Raw genomic sequence first — 27,916 nt, 5'->3', positions numbered from 1 at the left:
TGCGCTGGGCCGCGGGCGGCGCGGGCAGGTGCCGCGGGCTGCGGGCAGGTGGTGGCGCGGCGCGGGCCGGCGGCGGCGGCTCCAGGGTAGGTTGCGCGGCGGTCGTGGTGCATGGGGGCCAGCCATCAGCCCCCGTCCCCGGCTTGCGAGGGGGATGGGGAGGCGGCAGCCGGCGATGGCCGCCAAGTTTCTTCCTGGCTGAGGCCCCGGGAGAAAAGTTGGCAAAGTTGGCCGGGGAAGAGGTGGGGACCCAGTGGATCTCCCCTGGCTCTGAGTCTGCAGGAATGGGGAATCTCGATTTGGAAGCCAGGAGATCTGTCCCTCGAGACTTGGGAGTGGATCCCGCGGGAAGATTCCCACACTGGGCAGCCAATGGATCCCGCGCCACCCGGCTGAAGACTTGGCAGTCGATCCCAGGAGTGGATCGGCAGCCGGCGGCCTGGGGTCCCACTCGATCCCCAGCCTGGGGGTGACGGTGGACAGTGATTAGAAACTGGGAGCTAGTTGATCCCTCTCTCCCGCCCCACGCTGGTCCGAGCCTTGGGGGTGATTCCGAGAGATCTGGTGGCCAGGACCTGGGGGATCCCTGGAGATCCGGGGTACCCAGCCTGAAACTGCTAGGATCTGGACGTCCGTACGGGTTGGAGGCCTGGGAGGTGGACACTGGGGAGCAAGGGTGCGGAGCGAGGCGGAGCCGGGTCAAAGGGATCCTTAGGGCTACGGGGGCGGTGGAGAGAGCAGCTCGCTGGGCCCGGCGGGCTCCGGGGCTCCGGGGCTCCGGGGCTCCGGCCGCACCCTCCCCGCCGGGCCTGCGCTCCCCTCCGCGCGTCTTCCCAGAGTAGAGGCGCCCAGATGGGATTAAGGCTCAATCCACCCCCCCTACCCCGCTCCCCGGCAGGCTCTGAGGGCCCCCACCCCGCTGGCGGCTCCGCCTGGGGCTACAGGCGGGGCCCTGGAGAAGGGAAGCGGCCCACTGACCCCCGACCCAAGCCCGACCTTTCCACACCCGCCTAGCGCACACTCGGCACGGAGCCGGGGCGCCGCGCCCTGAAACCCTGCTCGCTGTCCGTGCGTAGTGAGGCGGGCGTGTGACCTCCGCGCGCTGCCTAGGTGGCCAGGGCTTCCTGCCCGCCGGACTGAACTTTCTTAAGCCGGGAACAGCCATTACCTTTCGGGAGGGAAAGGGCTGGACCTGTTGCACAAAGGAAGAGCTTTTTCTTTGCAGCTTCTTTGTGACCTTGGACAAAACACTTAAACCTCCCTGAGCCCAGGTCTCCCCTCTGGGCAAAATGGAGGCGGGGGGTCACAGTCCTTTCTCTTCTGGGTGACTGGCAGGATTAATAGGTGTAATAGGGATGAAACAGGTAGGGGGGGCTGTCAATATTAGTGGACCCTCATTCTGCGGCCTCTCCTCTCCCCTGTCTCATCCCCTCCGCTTCAGGGGCAGTATCTGACTGAAGGCTCCAGAAACCCAACTTGCTGTCTTTTTAACAGCGGGATTGGAGAGGTATTTAACTCGGTCTTCCAGAGTGGTTTAATTGCCCCTCTGATTCCCCCTTGCAGAGAGACGTGCTAGGGTTTGGCTAATCAGTAACCAGGGCATTTGGACAAGGCTTCTCCCTTGGCCCAGCTTTCTCTCAGCTAATCCATCAAAGATCCCGGACAAACATGCATTCACCTCCAGACGCCGGCGTCTCATCCCTGGGACAGTTCCGGAGGGAGCTGTGCAGACAGTAGCCACGGTCTTGGTGGTTTTAGGGGAATCCTTTTTAAAGGATTTGCATGCTTGGCAAGGGTGCAATTACCCTAGAGAAGTACAGGGTTTCATTTCGTACAGTGTCTGGGCACAGGCGCCCGCTCATTAGGTCAGCCAGCGTGGGCTGAGCACCTACTATGTGGCAGACAGCGCAGAAGGGGCGTGACACAGGGTGGTATATATAGAATCTGTTCTTCTGGCGTGATGTTCCAGCATTGAGCTATTCACTTGCCTGGCAGTCCAGTGATGTTGGGGGTGCAGCTGTCACCCCAGATTCTGAGGCTGAAGGCATCCTGTCCCTCTTGGAGGTCCTGGGGGCTGGCTTTTATTCAGAGCTGACCTTGACAGGAGAATGGAACAGTCCACACCCTGGCCTGACCATTACTCCCCTCTCAGCATCTCCAGAAGACATCTCTGACCAACTTAGAAAAACAGCCCCAGAGGAGGGTTTTAAAGTGCTTTCATTCATTCATTCATCAAATATTTCAAGACTGTGTCAAAGAGAAGGCTAGTGGTCACACCCTTAAGGGGTAAAGCCTTGGTGAAAAGAGGCAATTGTCTGGAAAGAGAGAGCTGGGAGGAGGGGCGGATGCCTTCTGGCCTAGGGAGGGTTGTGGGGCAGGAGGTTGAGTTTCGTGGAGAGCTTGCCAGTGGGAAGAGGATGGTATTCTGCGCTGGAAAGAGGGAAGAGAAAGTCCTGGATAGACTACTGGAGGAGGAGATGCTGGCGGGGGCCAGGTCAACCACTCCCAGGGGTTTGGGCTTTCTTCTAGGGCAGTGGGGCACCGTGGAAGTTTCTCTAGGGGAGACGGAGGGAGTCTGATGTGTGTTCTGAGAAGCTTGCCCCTCTCTTGGGGAGGCTGGATGGGAGGGGGTGTGCCAGGCAGCTGAGAGGCCAGTGAAGAGATTGCTCGAATAATCCAGGTGAGAGGTGATAGTGGACCTGGACTTGATGGAGACATGGTCAGTGTTGTGTTTTGAAAGTGACTCAGTTGAAGACCCCTTCCTGGAGGCGTGGCTGTCCACTGGAGAAGGAAACCCTCGGGGGAGGTGGCTTAAATATTTTAAGTGTCAGTATTTCATTCAATTCGGTGAACCTTCCTGAGCATTAGTTGTCTCCCTGCCTAGGGATGGTCATAAATATCCAGGTTCTCAAGGACTTTGCACTTGAACCCTCACCACTTCCCTGTGTGAGGGGGTGGGGCTCATCATTCCCATTTTACAGATTCAGGATTTAGTAGTGTGGTGGCGAGGTCTTTGTCAGCCACCAGTGGCAGAGCAGGAATCTGAACTCACTTCTAATTTGGAACAGGCAGCTGTTTGGAGTCAGTGAGGTTGAATAGAGAAGTCACAAAGGGTGGTGAGGTTGAGTTGGGGTGCAGTAGGGGTAAACCCAGGGGGTCTTCCAGGAGGAGGCAGGGATGGAAAGTGGGGAGCGACCCAGGGAGACTTGGGGGCAAACCGTGGTGCTGCCCCATCCTGGCTGTGGGCTAAGGCAATGGTATTTGTTTTGAGACTCAGCTTCCTCATCTGTAAAATGGGCTGATGATAGGATACTCCCCCTCCCTAAAAGCGTTGTTCTGTGGGTTCAGTGAAGCAGTGCATGGGCCATTCCAGGCACAGTGTCTGCACTGGTCCCTGCCCACCAAGTGGTGGGTGTGATTGTCATCACTGTAGTCTGTCATCAGGATGTGTTTCAGGCAGGTAATGCCTGCCTCTCCCAACCTGGTGTGTTTAAGGCTGGGGTAGGGGATGTGTGTGTGGTGTGTGGACACTTGAGCTGCGTCTTAAAGGCGGGAAGGACCTTCCAGGCAGGAGCATCACAGGCAAAGGCAGAGCTCATTAGGAGAATTGTGTGCTCATTGCATGCACCCAGAAGGCAGGGTGTGTTGAAGCAATAAAAGTTAGACCACTGGCAACAGAAATTCTCTTTGCACCCCCTGCTACTCCCTAGATACCTAAACAGGAAGGCTCTGGCAGGTCTGGGATAGAGAGAGCAGGGGAGTTCCTGCCCAGGAGGGGATACGTTCCTTCCTCTACTTACCCATCCAGATTATAGGAGGGTGACTCCCCAGACAAGCCACTTCCCTCTTGGAACCTCAGTTTCTTCTTCTGTAAAATGGGAGTATTCGAGAGAATGCAGGTAAAGCACATAACACATCAGAACAACTGCTTTTCACTGAACCCTTTATTAGGTGCCAGGCTTTGGACGATGCTCTTTTGTTCTTTCTTTCTTTTTTTTTATTCACAAAAAGCCTGGAGGTGCCTCCTTTTGGGATCCTTGATTCTGCAGTTTAGGAAACTGACGCTTTGAAGGGTCCTTCTGCCCAGACCCACTACTCAAACTCTGATCATTTACAAGGAAGCTAACGAAATTTGAATCCAGGGATACACACACATGCTCGCACACGTTTTTCCCCCCTTCAATATAATTAATATTTTATTGAGCATCTTCTGTGGGCAATTCCACAGAGCCCCTGTCCTCAGGAATCCACTCCACAGGAATCTGGTCAGTTGGGTGGGAGGAAGTGCGGGGGAAGGTAAAGTGAGACAAATTATGGCTTGACCTCTGGGAAGTAGTTACTGCTGCTACATTTGTTAATTGCTCAGTTAAGTGACCTTTGAAATGGTCTGTAGCTTTGTCTCCACTGAGAATATAAACTACTTCCCTAAAGCCTGATCTTTGGATGTTTACGTCATTGAGTCAGAATTGATATACACACATACACACGCACACTCATACACACATACACTCACATACTGTGTGCCTACGTGTGTGTACTATATAGTGTTGTGAAAATAACATGTAACAAACCAACCACTTCGAAGATGGCAAAATGATTTTGTATTAAGTGAAAAGTGAAGCCCCACCCAAGACTCCCAGTCCCACCCCAGACCCCAAATCCCATTCTCTATAGAAAATGCAGTCGGCAGTTTCCCTCGACCCTCCAGAAACTTTCCACATGGGCTCTGTTTACTTCTTTCCAAGCCCTCATCACACTCTGCTACCTTAAGTTGTTTTTATGACCACTCTGGAGCCAGATGGCAAGAGTTGCATCTTGGTTTTGTTACTTATCAGCTGTGTGACCTTGGGCAGGTGACTTAACCTCTCTGAGCTCCAGTTTCTTCATTGGTAAATGGAGGTAATAACGGGTCTTACCTTGAGGGTTGCTGTGAGGAGTAAATGAGAAGGGCCTGGCACACAGTCGGTGCTCAGTCTGTGTTGATTGTTATTTTTCTTATTACTTTGATGGTCGGGGTGGTTAATTAAGAACGCAGAAATTTTCTTTGTCTTCACTACTGTTTCCTTAGTAAATCGTTGAGGAAGAAATGAGTCAGTGTATATGGATGTACTCTTTTAACAACAGTAATCATAAAACAAAGAATTTCACGGAGAAGTTAAAAATAGATTTGATACAAACTCCTGTAGATAAATAACAAGGTCCTACTGTACAGCACAGGGAACTCTCCTCAATAGCTTGTAATAACCTATAATGAAAAAGGTTATGGAAAAGGATATTTATATGTATAACTGAATCACTATGCTGTACACCAGAAACTAACACATTATAAATCAACTGTACTTCAATTTAAAAAAAGTTAAAAATTAAAAAAAATTTTTAAGTGATTGACAATGGAAATGAAAACAGATTTGGACCCTTCCCCTTTTAGAACGTATTGACTTAACTGCACTCTTTTAAAAAGCGGAACGCTCTTTCAGTGCATGAAGGTGTTACTAGTTATTGAACAGATGCTCTGTTGATGGGCACTGAGTGGTTTGTTTTTTCAGCTATGACGCACAATGTTGCAGTAAACATCGCCAGTCTTTGCATACTTGTTGCAGTCGATTGGAGGACAGATTCCAGGATGGGGAACTGCTGGGAAAAATAGTGTTTAGAATGTTGATCTCGCTTGCCCAGTTTCTCTCCAGAGTGGCTGTATAGCACATAACACCTACTCCTTCTAAGGCTCTGAGAGAGAGGGGCTGTTTGTATATTTCAGAGGGAGGGGAAAGGGTAGGTGGCTTTGGCTTATCAGTGGCCATGGGATATGACCTCTGTCGTGACAGTAGGGAAGGTGATAGTTCCTGCAGGGAGCACATTTTGTGGCCCTGGGTTTTTAATCCAACCTGCTGGGGACTGTGTCTTGGAAAATATTTATGCATATATATACAAGTCCAGAAACACATGGTCCTTTGTATTAGTCAGGTTGCTCTATGATAATACTGTGTAACAGACATCGCCCAAATCACAGTGACCTTTAACAGCAAACATTTGTTTCATGCTTGTGGCTTATCCAATGGCTGGGCTGACTTTGTCTGGGCTTGGCAGGCAGGCTGGATTGCAGGCTTTGGGTTGGGGTCCTGTCTGCCCCGTGTATCTTCATCTTGGTACCCAGGCTGACAGGCAGCAGCCAGCCAGGACGTGCTCTTGGGTGGTAGACAGCAGATGCTTAGGAGCTCACTGGGAACCCGCAGAGCCTCCGAAAGCCTCCACTTGGAACTGGGAAAGTGTCACTGCTGCGCTCATTCTATTGGCCAAAGCAAGTCATATGGCCAAGCACAGCGCCAATAATCTCATCGAGGCTGAAAGGGAGCGAGTATCTATTTTCTGAGCAGGAATACAGCCTGCCACATTGTGTTTCTGATGGGGCAGGATGGTCCTTGCCGAGGTGGAGGGTCTGCCTGGAGGTGGCGGTGAGCATCGTGGCTCATGATTTGTGGGGGACATGTAACAGCAGGGCTCTGGATGAGGAGACCCAGTTTAAGTTTATGACCCAGAACAAGCAGTTCACCTCTCTGAGCCTCAGTTTCCTCAGCTGGAAAATGGGAATAATGCGACCTCTCTGGCAGAGCGGCTGTGAAGCTTGAACAGAGTATTGGATAGGGTGGTGCTTTGTACCTGTGACAGGAGGTTCAAAGGTGAGAGGCCATCAATTTGATGATGATTTTAGACTTGGTTTACAGTTCCTGGTACGTGGGCAAGTGGACTGGGAGATCACAGGGAGGCCAAGGGGTGGCTGTGCAAGGGACTGATCTGGGTTCAAATCCCAGCTGTGCCCCTTGTGGGCCACGCGACCCTCAATCAGTCTCATCACCTCTCTGAGCCTCAGTTTTCCTGTTTGTAAAATGGACACTGGGTGCCTGTGACCATTAGCAAGAGGGACTGTGAAACACTTGGCATGAAGTAGATGAGTAAATGGTTCTGTGACTGCACAGCTGGGGTGAGGGTTACTGATTAGGGTGGAGTGAGGAATTCTGCAAAATTGGGTTATCGGTTTGGCCGAATTGGTTGCAGAATTCAGTATTCCCAACATCCCTTGGGTATATTGCAGAGAATCTGGATCTAGACTGCCTGAGTTCAAACCCCAGCTCCACCACTTTCCAGCTGTGCAACCTTGGGCAAGGCAGTTAACCTGTCTGTGCCTTAGTTTCCTCATCTGTAAAATGGGCATAATAACATTGCCTGCCTCCTGAGATGAATGGGCATTAAATGAGTTAATACATAGTGCCTGCTAATGAATGTACTTGTGTTGGCTACTGCTGTCATTATTATTAATATTAGGATTATTATCTGTGGGGTGTTGCTTCTGGTCCTTGGAGCACCAGGGTCTTAGAGAAAAGAGTGACTTAGGACTCTTGCTTCCCGGCAAGTGGTTTTCTCCTTCCGCTGTGGCTGGAGGGCTGTCTGTTAATGGATCACTGTTTACAGGACTTTCTGTCCCCAGGGCAAGCCTTGACTGACCACTCGGCCCCAGTCCGGCCAGGGAGGGGTCATGGATGCTCTGTGTATAAGGAATATCCACACCACCCCCATGGCGAAGCAAGCAGGTTTCAGGGAGCCCGTGGTTACATGGGAATATCACTGGGGGCCACCTAGCAGGGTGTAGGGTTAGAAGTCACGCTTACTCCTTCCTTTAATGAACATTTTTTCCTGTAGCAATCACATGGCAAATCCTGTGTTGGTCATGGGGAAAAATGGGACCTGCTGGACGTCAGGGGTGGATTTCCAGAGGAAGCTAGATGGGAAGGTGGAGAGTCTGGGGTGGGCACCGGCATAGGATTCCTGTGTGACCCTAGGTAGGTTGCTTCACCTCTCTGAGCATTTTCCTGTCTGTGAAGTGAGTCATGGATGGAGCAAAGTGTCACTGGAGGTGAGAGAACATAGCCTTTGACCTGTGTGGATCTGATGGTTTCTGCCCTGGCCCTTGTGCCTTCAGATGTCTGAGGCTGCCTTTCCTTCACTTGTTGAGATCTGGCTTTTGAGAACACTAAACGTTATCTAGAGTAAAATAAAAATAACAAGTAGAGAGTATCCATTCTGTCCCAGGCACTGCGTTCATCATTGTTGTATTTGATTCTCACACCCCCATTTTACAGAGGAGAAAACTGAGGCTCAGAGAGGGAGTCCCACACCCAGGGCCACTACTGGGAAGGGGGATGCTGATCCTTGTTGCTGGACCCAGCCCCATGCCCTGAATCCCTCCCCTCCTGCCTTCCCCAGGGTAAAGCAGGGCCGAGCTGGGCAATCCTAGTGTTCCATCCCATTTCCACCATGTCTTTGGTGCATGACTCTGGGCAAATGACTTTGCCTTTCTGAGCCTCAGTTCCCATCTGCAGAGAGAAGATGCTAAGATTTTCCTTGTATGACCCCTTGTGGGGTCAAGTGAGGTAACTGTATATAAAGCCTCCCGCACATAGTAGGCACTTTAAAAATAGGAGCCCTTCCCCATATACAGATAAGGTTAGAGTTTTTTTTTTTTTTAATGTGTGTAGGTTATGCCCAGGGATGGCTTTATAGATCACAATGTAAATCTTCCTTGTCTGGAGTAGCAGAAATAGTAATGGTAGCGGTCATTCAAAGTGGTAATCAGCATTGACAGACTGCTTCTTATGCCGCGGTTGCTCTGACACATGGGTTTGTGCATTATTTCATCCAGTCCTTTCTCGACTTATTCCTTCAATCAGTGAAGAAAGGGGCTAGTGCTCTTCCCGTTTTACAGATGAGGAAACTGAGTCCCCGCGAGCAAACCGGGAGCCCTTCTGGCGTGTGAATCTCCTTGGCGGAGACACAGCGGCAGTTTCAGAGTCTCCAGGTCAGGGCTGCAGAGCCGGCTGTGTGTTGATTTTTCTTTTCTTTTTGTTTTGCTTCCTCAGTGACGAAAGCCCTTTCTGGGGGCCGTCCTGTTTACCCGCAGCGTGGTGAGGTGGTGAGGCACCGCAGCGGGGGAAGGAAGCGCGGGGTGTGCGGGGCGGGGGTGGGGGGCCCAGCAGAGGGGAGGCCACCGGCCGTGATGGGTAAGCCGCGGAGGTCGTGGTGAACTCACGCCATCCCGCCTGCTGGGACAGGGCTCCTGGGCCTCGGTGGGCACGCTGCCTGCTGAGCTCTGCCCAGTGCCCTGGGCTGGGCCGGGGAGTGACTCGGGTGGGGAACTCCCAGGGCGCTTTGGCCTGGGAAGCCGCCCAAGTTTGTCTCTCCCTTTCATTGTAGGGCTCAGCCCTGGAAAGCTCGTGTCTTTGTTTTGAGAACAGATTACCTGCATGCCAGGGACTGTGCTTAGCACGAGAAAGGGGTCCTAGGCCATGGGAAAGATTACAGAGTGTTAGGGTGAGTTCTGGGCCGCTAGTAGGGACTCCCGAGTGCTAGTACCCACTTCTCTGCTGTGTGTCCTTGGGTAAGCCCCTTCCCCTCTCTGGGCCTTTTCACAAGGGGAGGGGGAGCTGGATGAGTAGATCCCAGAGCCTCTTATTCCTGCTGCACCTTCTGGGAAGGATCAGAACCAGCCCTTTAAAAGGTAGGGCCGGGAAAAAACACCGTTTGTGGAGGACCTACTGGGTGCCAGCTCCCTTGCTGGGAGGTGTTATGTTATGCGTCTTCCTGTCAGTCCTCAGAATGACATGGGCAGGTGGTGTTACGAACCCCTCTTACAGATGAGGAAACTGAGGCTCAGGGACATAAAGCCCTCCTCAAGGTTGCTCAGCTTGAGGTGAGAAGTGGCGAAGCCTGGATTTCAACTCAGGTCAGCTCCCTTGAAAGCCGCCACCTCCCTGCGGCGGTAACTCAACGCGGTGGGCTCCCTCCTTCCACCTCCTCGACCCAGTTGGAAATACCATCTCTCCTCTCAGAACTTCCAGGGCAGTGTTTCCTGTCCTCTCCTGGGACAGTGGGTCATTTTCATTTTTGTTATTTATTAAGTGTCTACTGTGTAACATACCAGGGCCTGGATGGAGCCCGGGGTCTCAGAGCTGCCGGGGACGCAGTTCCTGCCCTCCGAGAACAGAGAGGAGGGGTTGGAGGGCAGTGTGCTCAGGGCTGGGATGGGACCTCTGGGGCCACCAGGTGGGGACCTTCTGGTTGTTGTGAAGCCAAACCGGTTCTCTTGACACGCTCAGGACTCGGATGAGACGGGAAGCCTTGGCAACCCATAGCCCACCTCCTTGGCGAGGCCTTCTTCAAAGCCCCTCGGCTTTCCTTCTCTTCATTAAAAGGAGGGTGGGGTGGAAGGGGACAGCAAAAAGCCCTGGAGGAATTTTTGGAATGCCCAGAATGCTGGCTGACCCAGCAGAGCAAGGGTGACCCATCTGCCTTGGCTTTAGCTGGATCAGCTAACTGCTCACTGCAGTGCTTTCTGGGTGTCGCCCAGTTCCTGCTCCGAGGCCCAGGTCACCCCCCTGGGAAGGTGGCTCTTCCATGGACCGCAGGCCACCATCGAAGACACTGCCCAGGTTTGGAGACGTGCAGCCCTGGGGTCACCTCCTGCTTCCGTTTTGTCCCCAACCGTGGGTGTGGCTTCCCCTCTCTGCCTCAGTGTCCGCGCCCGTGGGATGGGGGTGCTGATGCCCGCCTTTCAGCCTTGCCTTGCTCCCAGCGGGGTCACGTGGGTGAACGTTGGAGGTGACTGGCTAGGCGACGTCCTTGCTCATTTGTTGGGGTGGGCAGCGATGTTGGGTAAAGCCCCCACTGTGCGCATGCACTGTATTATGCTTGGCCAGCCCTTCCGCCTTAAGGTGGTGGCCAGGGATAACTTCACTGCGCTAATGGATGACTCTCAGTTCATTTTCTCAATTAATCATCTTTATTCTCTTTTTATCCTTCCGACAATCTATTTGCATCATGCTACAGTACATTTTCGTCATCAGACATTTAGAAATACAGATGAACGAAATGGGAGAGGTAAAACTCATATAACCCCACATCCTAAAGATAACCTGGGCTAATGTTTTGGGGTGCGAGTTTTAGACGGGTACATATGGACATGTTTCTGAGAGATGTCAGCACTGCATCCTGGGGTTTAGAATGTGGGCTTTCTTCTCCAGTCGCTTGGATTCAAATCTTGGCGCTGGAACCTCCTAGCTGTGTGACCTTGGGGATGTCACTTTCCCTCTCTGAGCCTCAGTTTCTCCTCTGTGAAATAAGGTGGCTGTGAGGATTCAATGAGTTAATGTCTGTGAAGTACTTAGGGGATACAGCAAATGCTTCATTTTTAAGAGCTATTGTTTTATACAGATGCATGGCTTTTTGGGTTTTTTTTTCTTGGGTTTTTTGGTGCTGAGCCCCTGCCTCACCACGCGGCGGGCATGCAGGAATGCTGCAACTTACAACTGGTGGGTTTGGACATTAGGCTGGGGGGACACCCCGACCACCTCCTCCAGGCAGGGCTGCTGCAGGCGGGGGCGGGGCCAGCTGGTTTGGCTGACACGGAGCGCTCCGGTCGCGCTCACAGGCCAGTCCTGATCTTTATCGCTCAGGGATGCTTCCTGCCCCCACTGAGGACTGGGCGTTTGTCCAAATTAAAGCTGCTGGCCGTTCCCAGTGGGCCGGAGGTGGCCCCTGTGAATGAGCTCACCAAGAACCCTTCTTCCTCCTCCCTTGGCTTCAGAAGAAGGGGCTCAGTCACCCCTGGGAGAGGGACAGGGTCAGCCAGCACCTCTAAGAAGGTCTGAAACTAGGCAGTCACCTGACACCGTTGGGGACCCGGAGAGCCAGAGAGAGGAGGGCGTTTGGGGAGCCATCGGGCAAGGCAGTTAATGGATCCTGCTTTTCAGAAGTGAGTTTGGGGTTGGTGACATCCACAGGGGGCAAGCAGTGTGTCACCAGCTCTGTGACCGTGGGTAAGTCAAACCGCCTCATCTGCCCTCAGTCTCCTTCTCTGTAAAATGGGGCTATTAGTAGGTCTCACCTTATCTGGCTGTCGTGCCTTAATATGTAAAGGCTCCTAGCACAGCCAGGCACGGTGTCAGTGCCTCCTCATGGAGTGAGCCGGGCGCTACGCACTGTTTCACAGTCACGAATTGTCATTGTTATTATTACTACTGTGTCTTGCTGTCTGATTCCACCCAGCTTGGGAGTCTGTTTCACCATGGCTCCACGCCTTTGAGTGTGTGATAAAACACCCAGCACACAGTAGGTGCTCAGCCAAAGGCAGCCGGCAGTGCTTATTTTTTCTTAATTCTTTTTTTGGGGGGGTAGGGTGGAAGGTAATTCGGTTTTTATTTATGTATTTATTTTTTGATGGAGGTACTGGGGATTGAACCCAGGACCTTGCGCATGCTAAGCACACACTCTACCACTGAGCCGTGCCTTCCCCTCACAGTGGTCATTATTATTAGCCTTGCTGGTGCTGTACGGAGCTGTTGTACAAGACGCAGCTCCCTCGCCAACCCAGCGTCTGTGATTTGGAGCGCCTGCCCCCGGTGCGTCTTCTGCTGGGGCTGACCTTGAGAACCATGTTTTCATCGACCATGACGCCTCGGTGCCATGCCAGGTTGCCCCTCACCTCCCCATCAGCGGTCCTCCTGGCTCTGTTCATTCACTCCAACTGCTCTGAAGGATGGCCACCACATCTTCGGGGTACCTCTGCAATCCTCCAGATCGAACGTTGTACCCACAACATGGTACATCCCAAATGTCTCTCCCCAGTTTGGGGATGATTAATCTGGCTGCTGTTGTGGGGTGTGGTACTAAATTTGCACCCAGAAACGGTATGTTCAGGAGAGGGGGTGGATCATGGAGGAAGGAGTTTGGCTTGGATGCGGAGTGTTGGGAGCTAACTGGTTTTATGTGCTGCTGGCTCGCGCTGTGGCTGGAGTACCCCCTCGAGCAGGCTGGCATCTTCATGTATGACTGGTTTCAGAGTGAAGTGTGGTTGGCGGGTAGAGTTCTTTAACAGTGCTTCCAAAGGCAGAACAATCCTGGGGAATCTCAGGTTCTGGCGTGTGTCTAGCATGAGGGGGCGGGGGTAGGGTAGGCAGCTCTATCGGGCCAGGACCCCAGCTGGGTTTCCTTGTTATCTGAACTCCAAGATCATACTAGAGAAAGATGCTAAATATTAAATATAATTCTTTGGGTGGTTCTCATTACAAAAACAAGACAGAAGCATTGTAGAACAAAAGTATAAAGTAAAAAAATAAAAAATGAAAGTGATCTAAAATGTTACCCTCAGGCAGATATTGCAGTGATAAGAAAAATGATCAGTTAATGCTTATTGAGCACTTGCTAAATGCCTTACATGCTTTATCTCATTTCACCTCTTCAGAAAACAGTGCTTATGAGAGATTTGAACTCAGGACCCTGTGCTCACAAACCCACAGTCAGAACCATCCAAAAAATCTGGTTCCCTAGATTGATTCTTCCATCGACCCCCTGGGATGTGCTGGACACTGTACTAACCCATTTAATTCTCACGTTGACTCTGAGAGGTAGGGAATTTTCCTATTCCCATTTTCCAGATGGGGGAACTGAGGTCCAGAGAGGTGAAGTCACAAGCGCATGGTCACTCAGGAGGTGCGATTTGAACCCACATAGAGCCTAGGTTTTGAGGATCTAAAGCAGCAATTCTGTGTTTCCCAAACTCTAGTCATTTCTTGTATCACCTTGAAATTTTTTCATATTCTGTGTACCACCCGGACTGTTACTCAGTTAACATTTTTGCTTGAACTGGATTCACTTTTTAAAATAACAGCTCTGATAAGATATAATTCACATACCGTACGATTCATCCATTCCAAGCGTACAATTCAAATGACAATTAAAAATAGAACTACCATATGATCCAGCAGTCCCATTTCTGGGTATTTATCCAAAGAAAATGAAAACACTAACTTGAAAAGATATCTGTGCCCCTACATTCACTGAAGCAATATTCACAATAGCCAAGATGTGGAAGCAACCTAAATGTCCACCAATGGATGAATGGATAACGAAGATGTGGTATATACACATGACAGAGTATTATTCAGCCATAAAAAGAGTGAAACCTTGCCATTTGTGACAACATGGATGGACCTGGAGATCATTATGCTACGTGAAATAAGTCAGATAGAGAAAGACAAATACTGGATGAGCCCATTTATATGTGTAATCTAAAAAAACCCAAACAAACCGTCCCCCTCCCCAAAACCCCACCCAAATCAAACACAACTCCCCTGCTCCAGCTCATAAATACAAAGAACAGATTGATGCTTGCCAGAGGGAGGGGAGTGGGCCCGGAGGTTGAAACGGATGAAGGTGATCGAAGGGTACAGACTTCCAGTTATAAAATAAATAAGTCCTGGGGATGTAATGTACAGCATGGTGACTATAGTTAATTGTATGTTTGAAAGTTGCTGAGAAAGTCGATCTTAACAGTTCTCATCACAAGAAAAACCTTTGCTTGTAATCATGTATGGTGACGGATGTTAACTAGTCTTATTGTAGTGATCATTTTGCAAGGCATACAAAAATGGACTTACTCTGTTGTACACGTGAAACTAACAAGTATGTCAATTATACCTTAATACAGATTTTTTAAATTAAAAGAAATTTTTGAAATACCCAGTTCCATGGTTTTTAGTATATTCACAGAGTTCTGCCACCTTCACCACAATCAAAATTAGAACATTTTTATGACCATAAAAATAAATTTTGTACCCATTAGCAGTGATTCCCCATTTCCTTCCAGTTACCCCAGCCCCTGGTAACCATTACTTTCTGTCTCTGTGGATTTGTCTATTTTGGACATTTCATATAGATAGAATCATACCATGTGGTTTTTGTGCTGACCTCTTTGATGTAGCATAGTGCTTTCAGGGTTCACCCATGTTGCCATGTATTTCAGGAGTCTGATCCTTTTTTATGGCTGAATAATATTCCGTTGTATGGCCAGCCCACATTTTAACTCATTTTTTAAAAACCTTTAAAAAGGTATTCAACATGCTAGTTCTGTTTCATCTAAAGCACAGGGAAATACATCACTTAAAGCACATTTATCAGTGTTATCACCATAGTCCGTACACACCCCATGCGCTGATGTACTTGGGACCTGACCTTGGAAACTCTCTTTAATGGGCCACCCCTAGGTGAGCTGTTCTGTCATGTAGTTGTCATTTCTAGGGTGTGTGTGTGTAGGTGGGTGTGATGAGATATTTTCCATTTTGTCCCATGAACGAGGAGAGATTTACATCTCAGCGTTGATGGCTCTCTTGCTGTACGCTGCCCCCCTCCACATGTCAGGTTGGAACATATGAAAGTGCCGTCTTTTGTAGGCCCACAATGCTGGGATATTGTGATTTCATATGGTACAACCTGAGGCTCGCCCCACGAGGTCAGCCATATTGGTCCCATTTTCCAGATGAGAAAACTGAGCCTCAGAGAGGGAGGTGACTGAGCATACACAGCTGGGACGGGCAGAACTGGGATCCAAAGTCCCTACTCATTTCATTTGGCCTCCCTGGCCTCCGTTGGCTCTTAGACTGCTGACTCACTGGCAGAATGGGAGCTTTGGGGTATTTTTTTCGGCAGCAGGGATTGGCTTCTCTGCACCATCCACACTCCCCTCCTGGCGGCGTGGGCTGGCCACGTGGCTGCTGCATGCCCTGTGGGAAGCAGCGATCATAGGTGAGGCCACTGGCAGGGGACGGAGCAAGTTCACCCTCCTCTGGTCTCCAGAACCTCCGCCAGCCCGGTCCTACAGCCGGGACCGCTGAGCCCAGCGCATCTCCCCACCCCCTTCCCGGGATGATTGTTCCACATTTGACAATTCCCTGTCTACAGAGCAGGATGGCAGAATCCCCAGGGGCGGGCATTGGATCGGGGCCCTAACAAGGCTGTCTGGATTTTTGTGCCTTGCCTTTGGAAGCTTTCCTTTCTAGGGGCGGAAACAAAGGGACGTGTGCTTCCCTCAAGGTCACACAGCCAGTGGGGAGAAGTGCGGTAGTTTGAGGGGAACAAGTTGTCAGGATTCCTGCCACCTAATTCCTGTTTCTCTCCACCTGACACCTTCCCTACCCCTCTCACCACCACTCCCACCCCGTTGTTGTTGTTGGAGGCATCCGTCCATGCTGTCCCCCGACAGCAGGTGTGAGCTGGCTCAGGGTGTCGGGGTGGAGCTCCAGTAGCTACTGGCCACCCACCAGGCTCCTGCACTCCCCCAGGTGACTTGGGAGCCCACCAGGTGGGCGGGCAGGTCATGACTTGAAGATGCTCCAGCACCCAGCACCCCAGCAGGTGGAGGAACGGGTTTGGCCTCTTTCCCCAACCATCCCCCACATGCCGGGGCTCAGCCGCTGTCTGGGCCCGAGTGTGCCAGGCCTTACAAGGGAAATGCTACTTTGGTCCTTCCTGCCCCAGGAGGACAGAGCCTCTTGGGACCCTGCCAGTGGGGAGGGGAAGGGGGAGACAGGGGCAGAATAACTTAGACCCCTAGAATTACAGCCTAGTGAGGATGGCCAGGCAGACACAGACCCTAGTTCTGCTCTCACCCCTGGGCAAATCGTATCACCGCCTTCTGCTTCAGTTTCTTTACCTGCAGCATGTATGATAGTGGGGCCTGCTGCAAAAGACTTCAAAGGGTCGGGCGTGTAGTCGAAGCTCAGTAAATGGCCATATAATGGGGGAGAAGGGAGAGAGCACAGCCGGCAGGCCCTTGTGTCCAGGAAGCCTGAGCTCAAGTGTTTGGCTTCACCACTTGCTGCTTGTGTCACTCCGGGCAAGTTCAGTCCTCAGCCTCAGTTTTCCTGTCTGTACAATGGGGATGACAGCAGAACCACCTTTTAATGTGCTGTTACGAGGATTGATTGAGATGCTGCTTGTGGAGTTCTTAGTAGCTGGGCATGTCTTTGGCAGCTGTTATTATGATTATTATGATTATTATGATTAATGTAATAATAATAATATGATATAATAATAATGTTTCCACAGTAGCAGCATCAAACACATCTGAGTGTGTTTATTGGATGATCTTGCAACATTGGGAATGTGTTTCTTTGAAAAGGGGGATACCCAAAGGCCATGGAGGCAGGGGGATGGGTGATGGGACCCCTCAGGGGCCCTTCCTGTCCTGGGATTCTGGGTGAAATGTTAGACCAAGGCCAGGGACTCTGTTCTGCCTGTCTGGGCCCCTGACCAACGGGGCTGGCGGCTGGGGTGAGGCTGTTGAGTGGATGGTAGAGGGGTTCGAGGCCCAGCTTCCTCCTGGGGTGTGAGGCAGAAGCAGAAAGACCTGAGGGTGTCTGAACCCACTAGCCCTGTGGTCAGCCGGGGGCACCTGCCTTCCCTCCCGCCCCCTGGCCCCTGGGGGCCCGGGGGGGACTGATGTGCCGACGGGCTGGTTCATGGACTGATTTCTCACCCTTAGATTTCCTGGGGGGTGGGGTGGGGGAGCTGGACTTGCTGAAGCCCAGACAGGGCAGGGCCTTCTCTTGCTGGCCTGTGTCACCCAGCAAGCCAAGGGCAGAGGGCTCTCAACCCTGGGCTCTGGGCAGGGACACTTTTTTTATTGCTCAATTGGCCTCTGTTCTTGCTGAGTTTTAATTTCTCCACTTTCTTCCATGCCGCACGTAGTCTTTTTCCTTACTCATAAGTGGCCCTTGGTATTAACCAAACCACAAGGCCAGTAATATACCCCCCTGGGCCTACATATGTTTCATGTGAGTGTCCTCCAAAACCTCAGAGCTCCCTGCCTCCAGCGTGGGGAAGAGGGATGGTAATGAGAATAGCCATCATCATGTCGCTGTTAACACATTGACCACGTGCGACGAACCGGACACTCTGCTCAGCACTTTACCCCAAGGAACTCATTTCATCCTCCCCACGGTCCCATGACGCAGGTATTGTCATTTTTATGCCCATTTTCCAGTTGAGGCAACTGAGGTACAGAGAAGCAAAGTAACTTGCCTGAGTCCACCCAGCTAGCACACAGTAGAACTGGGATTTGAACCCAGGCAGCAAAACCTGGCACCGGATGAAAAAAATAAAAGTGATTTTAAAATTGCGGTGAAGTACAAAGAACATAAATTTACCATCTTGACCATTGTTAAGCGGACAGGCATTAGGTACGTTCATGTCATTGTGTTACTGTCACCACCATCCATCTCTAGGATTATTTTCATCTTATGAAACTGAAACTCTGTGCCCATTAAACACTAGCTCCCCATCCCCAGCTCCTTGCAGGCCCTTAAAACCACTGTGCTTTCTGCCTCTACAAATTGGACTAACTCTAGATAATCTTGTATAAGTGGGTTCATGTAATTTTTGTTGTTTTATGTCTGGCTTATTTTACTGAGCATAATGTCCTCAAGGTTCATCCACGTTGTAACATGTGTCAGAATTTCCTTCCTTTTTAAGGCTGAATAATATTCCATGGTACTTGTGCCCAACTTGTGTCCGTTCATCTGTCCCTGGACACGGGTTACCGCCACATTTTAGCTCTTGTAAACAATGCTGCTATGTTCACGGGTGTAGAAATATCTCTTTTGAGATCCTGCTTTCAGTTATTTTGGGTAGATACCCAGAACCGGAATTGCTGGATGATCTGATAATTCTATTTTTAATTATTTGCTGAACCGCTGTACTGTCTTCCACGGCAGCCACACCGGTTTACATTCCCACCAGCAACGTACAAGGGCTCCCGTTTCTCCACATCCCACCAACACCTGTTATTTTCTGGGTGTTTTTTTTTTTCCTTTTGTTACCAAACACCCTAAAAGATGTGGCTGATTTTTGTGGGAGATTCTTAGGATCTGTAGTTGTGGGGCCTCAGTTCCAGTTAGAATGTCTGTTTCGTCATGATATGTGTTCTGGATATACTGTGGCCTCTCCCTCCTGACTGTGAACTTTCCCAGTAGGTGCCCCAGTGCCCCAGAGGTGCAGGCTTGGGTTAGATGCTGAGGAAATAACAAAGACCTTGCTTCTCACTGGCCCAAGGCACATCCGGGGTCATGTGTCTTTTTTTGGGAGAAACGCTCAAGGCCTGGAATCTCATTCTTCCAAGATACTCTCTGGAGACCATGGTCCCAGCTCCTGGGTCAGTGGGGAGCCAGCAGCAGCTGAACACCTGAGACTGGGCTGTTCAGAAGAAAGCCCCAGGTGGGTGAATATAGCTCCGTGGTAAAGCGCATGCTTAACATGCACGAGGTCCTGGGTTCAATCCCTAGCGTCTCCATTAGAATGAATAAATAGGAAACCCCCCACCCCCACCCCTGGCAGCTTTAAGAAAACACGGGTGCTGGGACCACTACCTGGAGGCTCAGGCTTCATGGCTGTGGGGCGGGGCCTGAGCACCTGTATTGAAAAAGAAATCTTTGCGGGGAGGGTATTGCTCAGCGGTGTAGCGCATGCCGCATGCACGAGGTCCTGGGTTCAATTCCCAGTACCTCTATTTGAATAAACAAACAAACAAACATAATCACCCTGGCCCCTCCAAAAGAGACATCTCCCCAGGTGAGTCTTGCGGGCACCTGGCCCAAGAAGCACGGCCATATAAAATATCACTCAACTTTGGCCAAAGTTGAGGAATTTATCACAGAACTACCCAAGGGATATGTGTGTGTGTCTGCATCTTTGCTTGAGTGAGTGGATAAACAATAAGGGAATGAATGCGTGCAAAGGCCCCCAAGCTCTGTCACCTACACACTATTTTCGTGATTTCTGCCGTGTGTATACAGGCAGACCCCGGAGATACTGTAGGTTTCGTTCCACACCAACCGCAGTAAAGCAAATACAGCAATAAAGCGAGTCACACGAATTTTTGGATTCGCAGTGCACACTGAAGTTATGTTTACACCATACTGTCATCTATCAAGTGTGCAATAGCGTTATGTCTAAAAAAAATAATGTGCATGCCTTAATTAAAAAACACTTTATTGCTAAAAAATGCTGGTCATCATTCAAGCCTTCAGCTAATCCATAACCCTTTTGGCGGTGAAAGGTTTGAAATACCAGGAGAGTTTCCAAAATGTGACACCGAGACAGGGAATGAGCAAATGCTGTTGGAAAATGGCACCGAAAGACTGGCTGGACGCAGGGTCGCCATAAAACCTTCAAGCTGTGAAAAACGCAGTATCTGCAAGGCGCAATAAATGAGGTCTGCCTATATACTTTGTTATTATTCACGTACTATTTTAATGTCACCCCCCTAGCTGTACGCCCAACAAATCTATGTATCATTATTGTAAACTGAAAAAGCCAGTATCTCTGACCACAAATAGATGTTTACGTTTAAGATACAAAGGAAACCAAACTGCGCTGGTAGGTTTCGACTGAACACAACCCTCCCATGCAATCTGCTGGGGGCGTTGGCTCCAGCACCAGCCAGGGATACCAAAACCTGCGGATGCTTCCGTCTCACTTAGGACAGACGACCCTCCACATCCGGGGGCTTCCGCGCTCTCAGATGCAACCAACCGCGCATAGTCAGCTTGGTCCACACTCCGCGATTGGTGGGATCCGTGGATGGGGAACCCCCGGATGCCGAACCCGCGGCTGTGGACTCCGAGGATGCAGAGGGCAGAAGGTAAATGCTGCCTCCGCTAAGGGTTTTGAGCCGGAGGCTCTGCCCTCTTCATTTAAAAAGGGTAGTTAGCAAGCACTACATAAGCGTTAAGGACAGGCTGACACCCAATGGAGACGGTCCTCCGCCCCGAACTACTTTTCCTCCACGAGTCAGTGCTCTTTACGGCTTAGCCCTTGGCCTGGGTGTCTTCCATGCCTCACAGATGCAGAATCAGGCAGTGAGGGTGTGAGGGAGGAGCCCCGGTGACAGGGACAGTGGGTGGGTCCCAGTGGGCGAGGCCGACCTTTTTGCCCTGGCATCGCTGGAACTGCCCTGTGGGTGTCCCCGGAACCCGAGCCCAGGGCATCCCTTGCCCTGTAGAGGCCCCAGGACCTCTGAGGACTGAAGAGGCTTTTATCTACAGGTTCACTGAGGTCAGGGAGGTCAGGCCCTGGGTGAGGCGCAGAGCCCAGAGGGCACGGGCCTGGCAGCTGCGAGTCAGGAGGGAGAAGAACCCTGTCCTCTTGGGCCGGAGTCCTGTGTGGGATGGGCGTCCGCGTCCCGGCGGCTCTGGTGTGGAGGCCCGGGTCTGACTTTTCCTGGATTGTGACCTTGGATGAGTCCCTTGACTTCTCTGAGCTTCTCTTGGCACATGTGTCAGATCAGTTCATTTGGAAACTATAGTTGGAGGCCTGCGGGGGCCAGGCTCTGAGCTGGTTGCTGCAGGGAGCCCGGCAGCCCAGACACCTTCTTCCTGGGAGTTTATGGGCTGGTGGGAAGGTGGACATTGCAGGAGGGGAAGAGGAGAAGGAGGCCGGGTAATATGCTTCAGCTGCGGGGCTGCTCAGGCTGTTCTGAGTGTAGTGTGACAAGTAACCCCTACCTGTGTTGCTTAGAACCACGGAAATACGTTCTCTCAACAATCTGGAGGCTGGAAGTCCAATATCAAGGTGTAGGCAAGGCCCCTCCCTCCTCAAAAGCTCTAAGGGGGACCCTTTCTTCTTCCAGCTTCTGGTGGCTTCCAACAATCCTTAGGGTTTCTTGGCTTGTATCTGTATGTCTGTATTTTCTCTTCTTATAAGGACGCCAGTCATTGGATCCGGGCCCACCCTAATCCGGTGTGACTTCACTGCGCTAGTAATTATGTCTGCAAAGACCGAATAAGGTCACATTCCAAGATTCCAGGTGGATGCGAATTTTAGGGGGATGGTATTCAACCCAGTTTGCTAAGAAACGGCCATTAAAGCTGAGACCTAAAGATGTGGAGTGGTCACAGAGGGTCGGGAGGTGAGGGGAGGGGGTCATTCAGGCAGAGGGAACAGCATGTGCAAAGGCTTTCCAGTGGGAGTGTGGCTGCGGCCAGGGTGACCGGAGCAAGGGGAGTGATGGGGGCTGAGGATGGAGAGACTGGGTGCCTGGGGCACAGAGCCATGGAAAGGGGATGGATTTAATCCTGAATGCCCCTGGGGGACATAATGTAATTGGGTTCCCTTTTGGAGGAAGGTCATTCTAACTAGAGGCAGGGAAGGGGCATGGCAGTGACTGACAGTGTAGATGCTTTAAGGTTTACTCCCAAGTACATCTACATCCCACGGAGCAGAGAGGTAGGGCAGTGCTAATATCCCTTGAGGAAATGAAGGCCCAGAGAGGGTAAGCAGTTTCCCCAGGCTCACACAGCTAGGATGAAGCACGCTCAGGACCCTCACCACTGTCTTCTGTCTGGTGAATGCTCAGTGCACCTGGAGGTGACAGTCCTTGGACCTTTAAAAAGCAGCTGGGATTCCGGGGCAGGGAGAATGCACTGATTTCACACCTCTTCCTGCCTGGGCTGTGTCGTTTGCTCAGCCAAGGGGAGGTTTAGCTACGTGATGGGGATAAGGTAGCTTCACCAACTTAGTGAGTGTGGAATTAATTCCCTTATATCTGTGAGCCGCTGTGATCCTCCTCTTCAGAGCAGAGCTCCAGAGGAGAAAAAGCAGGCCAAGGGCAGTCAACACCGACCTGCTCACCGAAGAGCACTTCGCAGGGTTGTGATTAAAACCTTGGCCCAAGGCCCAAAGGCAATAGCAGGATAGTTAAGACTAACAGAACCTTTGAGCTGATGTTTCACTGACATTTTGGGTGTATATTCATGCATAAAGGAACTTTCTTCTTCTTGAGAAGTAAAAATATCTTATCTATTCAGATGAAACATCCCAAAGGGCGAATATATTCACTTAACCCACAGCGGGATTGAAAACAACTTCAGCGCCCTCCCCCAGGTACTGAGGATGCCAATATCCTCCTCAGAGACGGGCTTATTTGCTGGATCTGAAATTCCCAGTGGAGTGCAAGGTCATTATTTCCTGCCTAGTCTCTTGTTTCTTTAGTTCCCTCTTCGTCTCAGCGCTGAGAGAGAGATGATGAGGGAGAGGGAGGAATTGCTCCGGAATACTGCCTTTCTGATGAAGATTTTTCTCCAACTGTGTTTGGAGAGCGCTGTGGGGTGCTCTTTGGGGAGAGAAGCAGATCTGGTGACTGTGATGCCCTCCCCCAGCCTGGCTGCTGGGATGGACTCGGTACCCGGCAAGGCTGAGAGATGCTCTGTGTGTGTGTGTGTCCGTGTTTTATGTGTGTGTAGGGGTGGGGGTGATGTGTGGCGGAGAGAAGTTAAATTTGGTTCTGGATCTGAGGGCTGGTTTCCTTCCTCTCCTGGTTGAAAGGCCCTGTCGAATGAATCACATCCTCTCTTTAGAATTCTGGGCCACAGAATATGGAGGCCAGCCTAGTGTCGTTGGAGGGGTGCCCACCCAGGGGATGTCGGACTCCGGTCTGGGACTCCGTGGAGGGACTTTGGGCCACCCCAAGGGATGAAGCTTGTAGCTTCCCTCTGTGGTGTGTGTATTTCATTCCTTCCTTCATCCGTCCATCCCCTCATTGCAGACCTAGGTGATGCGCTAGCCCCTGCTGGGGAGGGGGCCTTGGGTTAATACGGTGCAAGGAATGGAAGCTAATGCCAAAAGAGTGAAGGGGAGAGATGGGTGGTGAGGTCCCAGAGATAAGAGCACAGCCGTTTTAGATTCTGATGAGGACATCCCTTCTGAGTCTTGTTCCCCCATCTGTAAAAGAGCATATAGCAGCACCTGCATCCGCTAACGGGAGGCAGAGCTCATACACTCGACGTGTGTAAGGCAGCGCCTGACTCCAGCTGGGATGACGGTGGCGGCGGCAGTGGTGCTGCTCATGTTAATGTCTTTCTCTGGGATCACAGACCTCTCCTCATTTTCTGCTCTCTGTGTTAGGAATACGTCACCTGCTTGGATGTGCACTCCCCAGAGCGGACCCTGAGACAGTGACTCAAGTGCAAGAAGCTTGCGTGGGAGGTGGTCCCAGGAAAGACTGCTCAGAGAGTGGGGAAGGGAGACGGTGGAAGGAAGAGGCCATTGCTGGGCATGTTCGTACACAGGTTACCTTGTGGGTGACGGGGGTTCAGCCCCACTGCAGGCCTCTGGGGATCATGTAGGGCACTCGCCTCATGTATCTCCCCGAGGGATGGGAGAGCTGGGGTATTTATACTCCAGCTTCTCTCCATCACTGGCTGAGGGTTGCTCCTGGGGCCTTAACTCCCAGCCACTTCTGGCCCATCTTATACTCAGGCTCCCAGGGCAGGGCAAAGCCCTCAAGAAGAGACTGCAGAGCTTGGGAGTCATACAGGGTTGTGGATGGAACACTGACAGCATCCACTGCACTGGGATTTTGCACCTTTTTCAAGACATAGCTCAGTTGTCTCCCCTGCAGGAAGTCTTCACCACTCCCCAGTGGCAGCCTCCAGTCCTTGCTCTGCTCCCCCCGCAGTCCCCGGGTCAGCCCCCATCCTAGGGCTTCAGGGGTTGATGCTATAATCCCTCCTGGGTCTGGGTTGGGGCCACATCTTGTTCACAGATAGAGGGTTTGGTGTGTAGCAGGTGCTGGGACAAATACCGGGTGATGATGAGTTCACGGCAATAAGGCAGGACCCCTGCCCTTGAGCACTCACAGCCCTGGGGTGGGAGAGGCAGACGAGTGGCAGGTGGCTGTGGTTCAGGGCAGGAGTGCCCTGGAGGCTGTATATGAAAAGTGGCTGGTTTTTGGAGCCCCTCCAGCTCCCAGACCTCAGGCTTCTAACCCCTGGACGTTCCCTGGCATTCCCCCTGGAATTCCATAAAGATACCCATGTCCAGGCTCCACCTGCAGAAATGCTAATTGAGTCTAGCACTGCATCTGGCTCTAAATATTGATCGAATCCTTCTGGCTTGGGAGTGTTGACGGCCTCTGTATTAGTCTCCTGTGGCTGCTGTAACAAATCACTACCACCCTTAATGGCTGAAAACAACAGAAGTTATTCTCTTGAGGTTTGGAGGACAGTCTGGAATCAATTTCACTGAGTAGGAACCAAGGTGTCGGCTCCCTCCAGGGGCTCTAGGGGAGAATCCTTTTCCCTCCCTTTTCCGGCTTCTAGAGGCTGCTATGTTCCCAGCTGTCTCTCTCCATCTTCAGAGCCACAGCTTAGCATCTTCAAGTGTCTCTCCCCTGAGGTTGTCACATGGCCTTCTGTCTTCCGTAGGGAAACCTCCCTCTGCCTCCCTCTTAGAAGGACACACGTGGTTGCATTCAGGGCCCACCTGGATAATCCAGGATGATCCTCCCATCTCAAGATCTTGAACTTAAGTACATTTGTAAAGACCCTTTTTCCACGTATGGTTTCCAGGGCTTAGGACCTGGATATTTTCTGACGCCATCGGTCCTGAGAATGCGTCTCCTGAACCCCCCAGGCCCGGCAGGCACCACAACCGCCCACCCCCAACAGCCAATCCTATAGGTTCCTGCAAGGCTGGGCTCCTTAAATCTGCTTTCCAGGTGGGGAAGCTGAGGCATGGGGAGGAAGAGTGATTTTCTGAAAGCGAGCCTGCATTTGACCCTGACCTCGCAGCCCCTGAGCCCTGACTCGAGTTCACCTTCCCTCCACACGCTGCTGGGCTGTGGATGCTCCTGCGCGGCCCCAACTCGGGAGCCGGGAACCCACTCGTTATTTTTATTGTGTCTCTGTTCTGACCCCCTTCAGTGGAAAGGATTCTCATTTCTGCTTCATGTGACCCTATGGGAAGAAAGTCACTGTTTATGTTAGTTCTTTACAAATGGGCTTTGGGGCGATCTGACTTATCTGAGAATTGCAGGCGGGAGTGGGGAAGGGCGTCAGACCCGAAGACAGGGAAGGGAAGGGTAGGGGAAAAGAGCTACTCTACACCCCCACCCCTGCTGCTCTGGGGCCTCCCGTGTCCATATGGGCTTTGCGTCACTATCCCCATTTCACAGGCGAGAAAACTGAGGCTCGAGGATGGGATTGACTTGCAACCAGAAAGTGGTGGAGCCGGGAATTGAACCCAGGTGCCTCTGACTTTGCGCTAGTGGTAAATCAACAGGCACGGAGGGTGGGAGTTTTGAACTGATTTTTTATGGGCCCTTTGGTTCTGATTTCCTTGCTTCCTGTCGGGGGTGGGAGGCCAGGGAGTGGGGTGGGATTCATGCTCTTCCCCTCACCCTCACATCCAGTCCGTCAGCCAGTCCTGTCATCTGTATGTAAAGCCACACTGTCTCTTCTGTCCATCCCCACTGTCCCTGAATCCGCCCAGGCCCCTCCCATCTCCTACCCAGGAGGCAGCAGGGGCCTCCACTCTTGCCCTCTACAGTTTCTTCTCCCCTGGGCACCCAGAGTGAGCTTCCAGACAGGTCACAGCCCTGCTAAAGCCCTCCAGTGACTTCCTGTCCCATGTAGGAGTGGATCCTGGCTCCTTCCCGCAGAGGCTCTGCCTGACACGCCCCCCCCTTGTCTTGCCCCTGCACCCCCACTCCCAGCCTGCCTCCCTCCTGGGTCTCCCCTTTGGAAGGATCTTTCTGAGCTGTTTGCTTGGCAGGCTCCTTCTCTTCAGTTGGGTCTCAGCTCAGATGTCACCTCCACAGTGTCAGGTTTCTCCCTGCAACCCCTCACTCTCATCACATAACCCTGCTTTACTGCTTGCACGGCCACCGTCAGCTCAGGAGCGATTACGTCCTTTGGTTCACTTTCCAAGCCGAGACATCCTCAGTTTGCTTTGAGGCTGTATCCCTGATGCTTAGAGCAGTGCACATAGTTGGTGCTTAATGAATGCATTTTTGTTGAGTGAATGGTCCTGGTGAGGAGGTCCAGGTTCAAGTGTGGACCTGGATCTGGCTCCCTGGATATCCCTGGGCAACTCTCGTCCCCCTCGAGGTCTCCTTGTCAGTGTAACCAGGGAACTTGGGCTGCGTGGTCTCGAAGATGGAAGATTCTGGGCTCCCAGGCCCCAGGAATTCAGGGCTGGTAGGGCTCTTGGTGGGGGGACGCGCTGGCCCAAGGGAAGAGTGTGGGAGGAGGGCTGACCCTGAGCCGCAGGAAAGGGAGGGTCCCTGGGTGGGGAAGAAACTATTTGGGAAGAGTTCCCGAGGTTTAACTAGAGTTCAGGAGCCCCCCCGCCCCCCGAGAAAACAGTGGCTGTTGTCTTAGCTGCAGTGTTGGTGCCGGGAGGGTGTGTGGGGACCTCTGCCAAAGAGGCTTTTGTTTATTTGAGATTTGAACGAAAAAGAAGGCTCTCCTCTTAAAAACACAGCTCCAGAAACCTCGTTGAGGTTTGGGGATCTGGGCAGAAGAGGGCAGGAATTCCTTCTCATTCTTTGTTAAACATTAAAAAAATTTTATTTTAATTTTTATTTATTTATTTTAAGCTTTTTTTGTGATGGTGGGGAGGTAATTAGGTTTATCTATTTTTTTTAATGGATTAAAAAAATCTCTCCCCCATCACGGCCACCCCCAAGCATCACTCCCCACCTTCACAGACAGAGCTGAGCAGCAAATATTTATACAGTCCATCACGTATTCGTGTTTGTCCACAGGCACCCCCAAAGTGCACACACATCTCGTACCCACCCAACCGCCTGGAAGCTTGTTCCCCGGACCCAGGCGTACCCCACACACACCCCACACGCACGCACGCACATGTGTGCCAGATGTGAATACAGCAGCTGCCCTGGGTTGCTGGTGTTGGGTTCAGGCCACAGAGCCACTGCCTCCAACCTGGCCCCCCTGTGAACAGGTCCCCTCTGGGTGTCAACAGGCTTGGCCCAGCAGGCCCTTGGCTCATGCCCTGGCCTATCCCGTCTTTGGGAGGTGAAATCAGGGTGGCCCCATGGTGACTTGGCCTTGTGGGTGGGCAGTTCCAGAGTGCTGGCCTTCCCTCTGTAGCCTGGATGCTCGGTCCTCCTGCCTCATCGGTGGGAAGGGCCCACGTCTTGATGGGCGTGCCAGGCCTCTTTGCCCAGTCGGGTAAACGGAGGCTCAGGACACACAGCCAGAGCCACATGCCAGGACCACACTGTCCTGCT

General features: G+C 51.7%; 1 protein-coding gene across 2 annotated transcripts in view; it reads left to right on the top strand.

Moving 5' to 3' along the window:
• The window catches only part of KIAA1671 (KIAA1671 ortholog), a 159,596-nt gene continuing 131,680 nt past the window's right edge, over positions 1 to 27,916 (top strand). The window contains exon 1 of one of the 2 annotated variants that reach the window (XM_072953657.1): positions 1 to 86. The gene's annotated coding sequence lies outside the window, so the exon portion shown is untranslated. The remainder of the gene's footprint in view (positions 87 to 27,916) is intronic. The other variant, XM_072953658.1, reaches the window with a different exon arrangement.

Source organism: Vicugna pacos, chromosome 32 (assembly GCF_048564905.1).
Source record: "Vicugna pacos chromosome 32, VicPac4, whole genome shotgun sequence".
NCBI classification, from domain to species: Eukaryota; Metazoa; Chordata; class Mammalia; order Artiodactyla; family Camelidae; genus Vicugna; species Vicugna pacos.
This window is presented reverse-complemented; position numbering and strand designations above follow the sequence as displayed.